The sequence below is a fragment of the Triticum dicoccoides genome, chromosome 2B (assembly GCF_002162155.2).
Source record: "Triticum dicoccoides isolate Atlit2015 ecotype Zavitan chromosome 2B, WEW_v2.0, whole genome shotgun sequence".
Lineage (NCBI taxonomy): Eukaryota > Viridiplantae > Streptophyta > Magnoliopsida > Poales > Poaceae > Triticum > Triticum dicoccoides.
The window spans coordinates 53836800-53846462 of NC_041383.1; positions in this window are offsets into that span (position 1 = coordinate 53836800).

The window sequence follows — 9663 nt, forward strand, 5'->3', positions numbered from 1 at the left end:
TCGACGTTGTAAAGACGGCATGCCCCGTTGTGGAGAACTTTGGTGACGATGAAGGGTCCTTTCCAAGAAGGAGCAAGTTTGTGTTGTTTCTGCTGATCCACTCGGAGAACTAAATCCCCTTCCTGGAAGGCTCGACCCCTCACATTTCGGGCGTGGAAACGATGCAAGTCTTGTTGGTAGATGGTCGATCGGATCAGAGCCATCTCCCTTTCTTCCTCTAAAAGGCCGACTGCGTCCTGTCGCGCTTGTTCAGCTTCTGCTTCGTTGTAAAGTTCAACTCGAGGGGCATTGTGGAGAAGATCACTCGGCAAGACTGCTTCAGCTCCGTAGACCAAGAAGAATGGAGTTATTCCGGTCGACCGATTAGGTGTGGTCCGCAGTCCCCAAAGCACCGAGGGAAGTTCGTTGACCCACGCTCCAGCTGCATGCTTGAGATCACGCATCAATCGGGGTTTCAATCCTTTGAGGATCAGGCCATTGGCTCGCTCTGCTTGTCCATTCGACTGCGGATGGGCGACTGAAGCGTAGTCGACTCGTGTGCCTTGAGAGTTGCAGAAATCCCTGAATTCCTCCGAGTCAAAGTTCGACCCATTATCCGTAATGATGCTGTGCGGGACTCCATATCTGAATATCAGTTCCCTGATGAAGCTAACAGTAGTACCGGCGTCAAGGTTCTTGATTGGCTTAGCCTCAATCCACTTGGTGAACTTGTCGACTGCCACCAATACATGCGTGAAGCCACTTCGACCTGTTCTCAAGGGACCGACCATGTCCAACCCCCAAACTGCGAAAGGCCAGACGAGTGGAATGATCTTCAGAGCTGACGCAGGCTTGTGTGACATACTTGAGTAGAACTGACATCCTTCGCACTTGTCCACTATTTCCTTTGCCATCTCATTCACCTTTGGCCAGTAAAATCCGGCTCGGTATGCTTTGGCCACGATGGTTCGAGAGGACGCATGATGACCACAGGTCCCCGAGTGGATATCATTGAGAATGATTCGACCTTCCTCCAGCGTTATGCACTTTTGACCAACTCCAGTCGCGCTCTCTCTATACAACTGTCCTTTGATAACGGTAAAGGCCTTAGATCGACGGACGATCTGTCGAGCCTCTTCCTCATCCTCTGGGAGCTCTTTTCTCAGGATATACGCGATATAGGGAATTGTCCAGTCGGGCGTGACTACCAAGACCTCCATAACCAAGTCGACCACTACTGGGACTTCTACCTCAGTCGGATCCGTGGCACTCTTGGGTTGTGGGGTTTCTTCAGTGAAAGGGTCTTCCTTAACTGATGGCGTATGAATATGTTCCAAAAACACGCCACTCGGAATGGCTTCTCTCTTGGAACCAATCTTTGTTAGATCATCAGCTGCTTGATTTTTCAATCGGGGTATATGATGGAGCTCTAACCCCTCAAACTTCTTTTCCAGCTTCCTCACTGCATTGCAGTATCCAGTCATGGCTGGGCTTCTCACGTCCCACTCCTTCATCACTTGGTTGACCACTAAATCTGAATCGCCATAGACCATCAGGCGACGGACGCCGAGTGAGATGGCCATGCGCAATCCGTATAAGAGGGCCTCATACTCTGCCTCATTGTTGGAGGAATCAAAGTGAATCTGGAGCACATATCTGAGCTTATCTCCTCTGGGGGAAACCAGAACAACCCCAGCACCGAAACCATTCAACATCTTAGAGCCATCAAAGAACATGGTCCGATGCTCCGAGTGAACTTCAGTCTGCTGCTGCTGTTCAATCCACTCGGCGAGGAAATCTGCTATTGCCTGGGACTTAATGGCTTTCTTTGCCTCAAACTTGATATCAAGGGGAAGAAGTTCAATCGCCCATTTCGCCACTCGACCAGTTGCATCTCTGTTGTGCAAAATCTCTGATAGTGGAGCGTCGCTGACGACTGTGATGGAATGATCAGAGAAATAATGAGCAACCTTCTTCGTGCTCATGTATATTCCATACACAAGCTTCTGATAATGAGGATATCTCTGCTTGGATGGAGTCAAGACTTCAGACAAATAATACACTGGGCGCTGAACTTTGAAGGCTTTTCCTTCTTCTTCCCGCTCGACCATAAGCACTGTACTGACGACTTGTCCTGTGGCTGCGATATAAAGCAACAGAGGCTCTTTGCTGATTGGAGCAGCAAGCACCGGCTGGGTGGAGAGCAGAGCTTTTAGCTCGGCAAACGCTGCATCAGCTTCTGGAGTCCACTCGAACTTGTCTGCCTTCTTCATCAGTCGGTAAAGAGGCAATGCCTTTTCACCGAGTCGTGAGATGAATCGACTTAATGCGGCCAAGCATCCAGTAAGCTTCTGGACATCGTGCACTCGCACAGGGCGTTTCATTCGGAGAATAGTGCCGATCTTTTCTGGATTAGCATCGATCCCTCGCTCGGAAATGAGAAAACCGAGTAACTTGCCACCAGGAACTCCGAATGTGCACTTTGATGGATTGAGCTTGATATCATACCTTCTGAGGTTGGCAAATGTTTCGGCAAGGTCAGCGAGCAGGTCGGAACCTTTTCGTGACTTGACGACGATATCATCCATATACGCTTCCACATTCCGACTGATTTGAGTGAGAAGACACTTCTGAATCATTCGCATAAATGTGGCTCTGGCATTCTTGAGGCCGAATGGCATGGTGATATAGCAGAAGCACCCGAATGGAGTGATGAAAGCTGTTTTTATCTCATCGGGTCCGTATAGACGGATCTGGTGGTACCCGGAATAGGCGTCTAGAAAAGACAATCTCTCGCATCCCGCGGTCGAGTCAACAATTTGATCTATGCGAGGGAGAGGAAAATGATCTTTCGGGCAGGCCCGGTTGATGTGCTTGAAATCAATGCACATCCGGAGCGATTTGTCCTTCTTAGGAACCATGACGACATTAGCGAGCCACTCGGAGTGGTATATCTCTCGGATAAATCCTGCCGCCAACAATCGAGCCACTTCCTCACCAATAGCCTTTCTCTTCTGGACGGCGGACCGCCGAAGATGCTCTTTGACTGGTTTTGCTGATGAGTCGACTCTTAGGCGATGCTCAGCCAGTCCCCTGGGAACACCTGCCATGTCAGCTGGCTTCCATGCGAAAATGTCCCAGTTCTCACGGAGGAACTGGATGAGCGCTTCTTCCTATTTCGGGTCGAGTGTTGTGGAGATGTGGGTCGGGGCTGCATTGGGGTCGGTCAGGTGAATGTGAACAGGCTTCGTCTCACCAGACGACTGAAATGCAGATTCTGTGGCGGGTTTCTTGGATCGCAGCAAGTCACTCGGATATGCGCTTTGCTTATATTCTTCAAACTCGACCGCTCTCACCTGGGAATCGGAAATCTTTGAACCCTTCTGAAAACATTCTTCTGCCTTTTTCCGATCACCGGTGACAGTGATCACTCCTTTGGGGCCGGGCATCTTCAGTTTGAGGTACACGTAACATGGTCGAGCCATGAACCGTGCGTAAGCTGGCCTCCCCAAAATGGCGTGGTACGCACTCTGAAAATCCACGACCTCAAACGTCAACTTCTCTTTGCGAAAATGTTTTGAGTAACCAAACACCACGTCCAGAGCTATTTGGCCGAGTGACTCGGCTTTCTTCCCTGGTATAACTCCATGGAAGCTCATGTTACTGGTGCTCAGTCGGGACATCGGAATGCCCATTCCTTTCAGTGTGTCTGCATACAACAAGTTCAGCCCACTACCACCGTCCATCAGCACATTTGTCAGTCGAGTGCCTTCGACAATTGGATCGACCACCAAAGCTTGCCTCCCAGGGGTGGCAATATGAATCGGGTGATCAGATTGGTCGAATGTGATGGGTGTTTGGGACCATCTCAGATAACTTGGTTTTGCTGGGGCAACCATGTTCACCTCACGATTAATGACCTTCAGTCGGCTCTTGCTTTCCACATCTGCGAAGATCATCAGAGTGGAGTTGACATGCGGATATCCTTCCTCACTGTCCTCCTTGTCTTCGGCCTTGTCCGACTCCTTTTCCTTGTCCTTAGACTATTTTCCTTGAAACTGCTGGATCAGGAGTCGACATTAGCGAGTGGTATGCTTCGGGTAAATGATATTGCCCTCTTCATCTTTGTTCGTGTGGATGTGACACGGCATATCCATCACATCGTTCCCTTCTTTATCCTTCACCTTCTTAGGGTTCCAGGATCCTTTAGGTTTCCCTTTGAATTTTCCCTGAGTCACGGCCAGAGCCTCTCCAGGAGCTGCTGGTTCAGCCTTCCGCTTCTGTTTCCGACTGGTATTTCCCTTCTCTGACTGACTCGGCTTGTACTTGCCGCTTCGGAGTCGGTCTTCTTCTTCACCGTTGGCGTACTTGGTAGCAATCTCCATCATCCGACTCAGGGTCATGTCTCCGGTTCGACCAAATTTCAAACTCAATTCTCTGTTCTTGACGCCATCCTTGAAGGCGCAGACTGCCTGATGATCAGACACATTCTCCACAGTATGGTGCAAAGTGATCCATCTCTGAATATACTCCCTGAGGGTCTCATTAGTCTTCTGCACACAGACTTGCAGCTCCGTCAATCCAGTCGGTCGCTTGCAAGTTCCTTCAAACGTTCTGACGAACACTCGGGACAGATCTTCCCAAGTGTAAATGCTGCTAGGAGGTAACTGATTCAACCACGCTCTGGCAGAACCTTCCAACATGAGGGGCAAATGCTTCATGGCCACCTCGTCATTCCCACCACCAGTCTGAACCGCCACTCGGTAGTCCTCAAGCCAAGTTTCAGGCTTAGACTCACCGGTGAACTTGCTGACTCCTGTTGCCAACCTGAAATTGGGGGGGATCACTGCGGCTCTGATAGCCCTGCTGAAACATTCTGGACCAGAAACATGCACTCGACTGCTTGTGGGCGCATCTCTGTCGGGCCCACCCCGATGGGCTCTGTTCCGGTCGACTAAGCCTTGCATGATAATGGATCGCGCGTCGAAGCCCGGTTCCCTGGGGTCGACTGGAGATCTTCGCCCCACACTGAGCTGACGCCTGTCATCTTGCTGCCGAGGAACGTAAGACCCACTCCTCGGAGGGGAAGTGGGCACTCGACGCCTATCATCCCGGTCGTGTCGGTCTCCATACTGGTCTCGCCGATTCTCGTGCCCTTCACGCCGCGGAGGCGATCTGGGATTGTGAGCCGACTGAACCGTATTCGCAGCGACGGATCGACTGTGAATTTTGTTGCGCGACTGCGACACGGCTGAACTCTGGTCTCCTGCTACCCGGAGCAAATCCCTGATCTGCATCAAGCCTCTGCCAGCTTCCGATTGAGAGGGCTGGATGGACTCTGCTATACGGGTCGCAGCTGCTAAATTCTGGATTGGGGTTCGATATACCTGAGTCGGCGGGAAGAGTTGACGTCGATGGCGTCGGGAACTCGTTGCCGCGCGCGCTCGTCGAGTGCTCGCTGAAGATTCTCCAAGCGAGCGTGTTCGGCCAAATTGGCCAAACGTGCCTCCTCCAAGGCGTGAGCCTCGGGGGTTTCTCCGGCGATGGGATTATGCAGGGCATCCATGTTCCTGCGGCGAAGTTCCTCTCTTTGCAGTGAGTCGAGTGGCTCGGGCTGGTACTCTTCGTGGTCCCGTGCGGGGTCGTCTCCGCCGCCTGCCCCGCCTTCATGGGCGAAGCCAGGGGGACTGCGAGGTCCGTTGACCATCAGGATTTCCACCGCCGGATCACTGCTATCGCATTCGGATGCAGTCTCTACGGAGCCAGTCGACAGATCGAACAGGCCGTAGAGAGATTCGCGGGCTCGATTGCCGCAACTTGGGCGGTGGCCGTCTGGCGAGCCACCGCGTGTCTCACCCACCGCTGAAGCCTCGACCGACCAGAGCGCTTGCGCTGGCGGGAGACCGGGAGGGTGGTCGATAGGGGAGTCGACCGATACGGGGTCGACGGTTGTCGCAGCAGAACGCCGCGGACACATGCGCGAAAATGCGTCGCACCGCGGACGGGGAGCGCATCAACGTCGAGTGGAGCCTCCTGGAGCCAGGCGGAGTCGTCAGTGACGAAGGTGAGAGCACCGAGACGGATCTCGCGAACCTCGACCAAAACTCCAGCAGTCATCATGATGAATATACTCGGAAGAATCGCAACTTCTCCAAAAAATCGCTAAAACACCTGCCCCACGGTGGGCGCCAACTGTCGTGGTTCTAAGTCTGACAGTAGAGTGGGGGTAGGTATGGAGAGGCAAGGTCCTAGCTATGGAGAGGTTGTAAACACAAGAGATGTACGAGTTCAGGCCCTTCTCGGAGGAAGTAAAAGCCCTACGTCTCGGAGCCCGGAGGCGGTCGAGTGGATTATGTGTATATGAGTTACAGGGGTGCGAACCCTTCTGCCTGTGGAGGGGGGTGGCTTATATAGAGTGCGCCAGGACCCCAGCCAACCCACGTAATGAAGGGTTTAAGGTACATTAAGTCTGGGGCGTTACTGGTAACGCCCCACATAAAGTGTCTTAACTATCATAAAGTCTACTTAATTACATACCGTTGCAGTGCAGAGTGCTTCTTGACCTTCTGGTGGTCGAGTGAGTCTTCATGGTCGAGTCCTTCAAGTCAGTCGAGTGGGTTCCTCGTAGGTCGACTGGAAGGTGATCTCTTCTAAGGGTGTCCTTGGGCAGGGTACTTAGATCAGGTCTATGACCCTACCCTAGGTACATGACTCCATCATGTTTCCGGAACAGAGCCCATCGGGGTGGGCCCGACAGAGATGCGCCCACAAGCAGTCGAGTGCATGTTTCTGGTCCAGAATGTTTCAGCAGGGCTATCAGAGCCGCAGTGATCCCCCCCAATTTCAGGTTGGCAACAGGAGTCAGCAAGTTCACCGGTGAGTCTAAGCCTGAAACTTGGCTTGAGGACTACCGAGTGGCGGTTCAGACTGGTGGTGGGAATGACGAGGTGGCCATGAAACATTTGCCCCTCATGTTGGAAGGTTCTGCCAGAGCGTGGTTGAATCAGTTACCTCCTAGCAGCATTTACACTTGGGAAGATCTGTCCCGAGTGTTCGTCAGAACGTTTGAAGGAACTTGCAAGCGACCGGCTGGATTGACGGAGCTGCAAGTCTGTGTGCAGAAGACTAATGAGACCCTCAGGGAGTATATTCAGAGATGGATCACTTTGCACCATACTGTGGAGAATGTGTCTGATCATCAGGCAGTCTGCGCCTTCAAGGATGGCGTCAAGAACAGAGAATTGAGTTTGAAATTTGGTCGAACCGGAGACATGACCCTGAGTCGGATGATGGAGATTGCTACCAAGTACGCCAACGGTGAAGAAGAAGACCGACTCCGAAGCGGCAAGTACAAGCCGAGTCAGTCGGAGAAGGGAAATACCAGTCGGAAATAGAAACGGAAGGCTGAACCAGCAGCTCCTGGAGAGGCTCTGGCCGTGACTCAGGGAAAGTTCAAAGGGAAACCTAAAGGATCCTGGAACCCTAAGAAGGTGAAGGATAAAGAAGGGAACGATGTGATGGATATGCCGTGTCACATCCACACGAAGAAAGATGAAGAGGGCAATATCATTTACCCGAAGCATACCACTCGCCAATGTCGACTCCTAATCCAGCAGTTTCAAGGAAAACAGTCTAAGGACAAGGAAAAGGAGTCGGACAAGGCCGAAGACAAGGAGGACAGTGAGGAAGGATATCTGCATGTCAACTCCACTCTGATGATCTTCGCAGATGTGGAAAGCAAGAGCCGATTGAAGGTCATTAATCGTGAGGTGAACATGGTTGCCCCAGCAAAACCAAGTTATCTGAGATGGTCCCAAACATTCGCAGATGGTTGCCCCAGCAAAACCATCACATTCGACCAATCTGATCACCCGACTCATATTGCCACCCCTGGGAGGCAAGCTTTGGTGGTCGATCCAATTGTCGAAGGCACTCGACTGACAAAGGTGCTGATGGACGGTGGTAGTGGGCTGAACTTGTTGTATGCAGACACACTGAAAGGAATGGGCATTCCGATGTCCCGACTGAGCACCAGTAACATGAGCTTCCATGGAGTTATACCAGGGAAGAAAGCCGAGTCACTCGGCCAAATAGCTCTGGATGTGGTGTTTGGTGACTCAAAACATTTTCGCAAAGAGAAGTTAACGTTTGAGGTCGTGGATTTTCAGAGTGCGTACCACGCCATTTTGGGGAGGCCAGCTTACGCACGGTTCATGGCTAGACCATGTTACGTGTACCTCAAACTGAAGATGCCCGGCCCCAAAGGAGTGATCACTGTCACCGATGATCGGAAAAAGGCAGAAGAATGTTTTCAGAAGGGTTCAAAGATTGCCGATTCCTAGGTGACAGCGGTCGAGTTTGAAGAATATAAGCAAAGCGCAGATCCGAGTGACTTGCTGCGATCCAAGAAACCCGCCACAGAATCTGCATTTCAGTCGTCCGGTGAGACGAAGCCTGTTCACATTCACCCGACCGACCCCAATGCAGCCCCGACCCACATCTCCACAACACTCGACCCGAAATAGGAAGAAGCGCTCATCCAGTTCCTCCGTGAGAACTGGGACATTTTCGCATGGAAGCCAGCTGACATGCCAGGTGTTCCCAGGGGACTAGCTGAGCATCGCCTAAGAGTCGACTCATCAGCAAAACCAGTCAAAGAGCATCTTCGGCGGTCCGCCGTCCAGAAGAGAAAGGCTATTGGTGAGGAAGTGGCTCGACTGTTGGCGGCAGGATTTATCCGAGAGATATACCACTCCGAGTGGCTCGCTAATGTCGTCATGGTTCCTAAGAAGGACAAATCGCTCCGGATGTGCATTGATTTCAAGCACATCAACCGGGCCTGCCCGAAAGATCATTTTCCTCTCCCTCGCATAGATCAAATTGTTGACTCGACCACGGGATGCGAGAGATTGTCTTTTCTAGACGCCTATTCCGGGTACCACCAGATCCGTCTGTACGGACCCGATGAGATAAAAACAGCTTTCATCACTCCATTCGGGTGCTTCTGCTATATCACCATGCCATTCGGCCTCAAGAATGCCGGAGCCACATTTATGCGAATGATTCAGAAGTGTCTTCTCACTCAAATCAGTCGGAATGTGGAAGCGTATATGGATGATATCGTCGTCAAGTCACGAAAAGGTTCCGACCTGCTCGCTGACCTCGCCGAAACATTTGCCAACCTCAGAAGGTATGATATCAAGCTCAATCCATCAAAGTGCACATTCGGAGTTCCTGGTGGCAAGTTACTCGGTTTTCTCATTTCCGAGCGAGGGATCGATGCTAATCCAGAAAAGATCGGCACTATTCTCCGAATGAAACGCCCTGTGCGAGTGCACGATGTCCAGAAGCTTACTGGATGCTTGGCCGCATTAAGTCGATTCATCTCACGACTCGGTGAAAAGGCATTGCCTCTTTACCGACTGATGAAGAAGGCAGACAAGTTCGAGTGGACTCCAAAAGCTGATGCAGCGTTTGCCGAGCTAAAAGCTCTGCTCTCCACCCAGCCGGTGCTTGCTGCTCCAATCAGCAAAGAGCCTCTGTTGCTTTATATCGCAGCCACAGGACAAGTCGTCAGTACAGTGCTTATGGTCGAGCGGGAAGAAGAAGGAAAAGCCTTCAAAGTTCAGCGCCCAGTGTATTATTTGTCTGAAGTCTTGACTCCATCCAAGCAGAGATATCCTC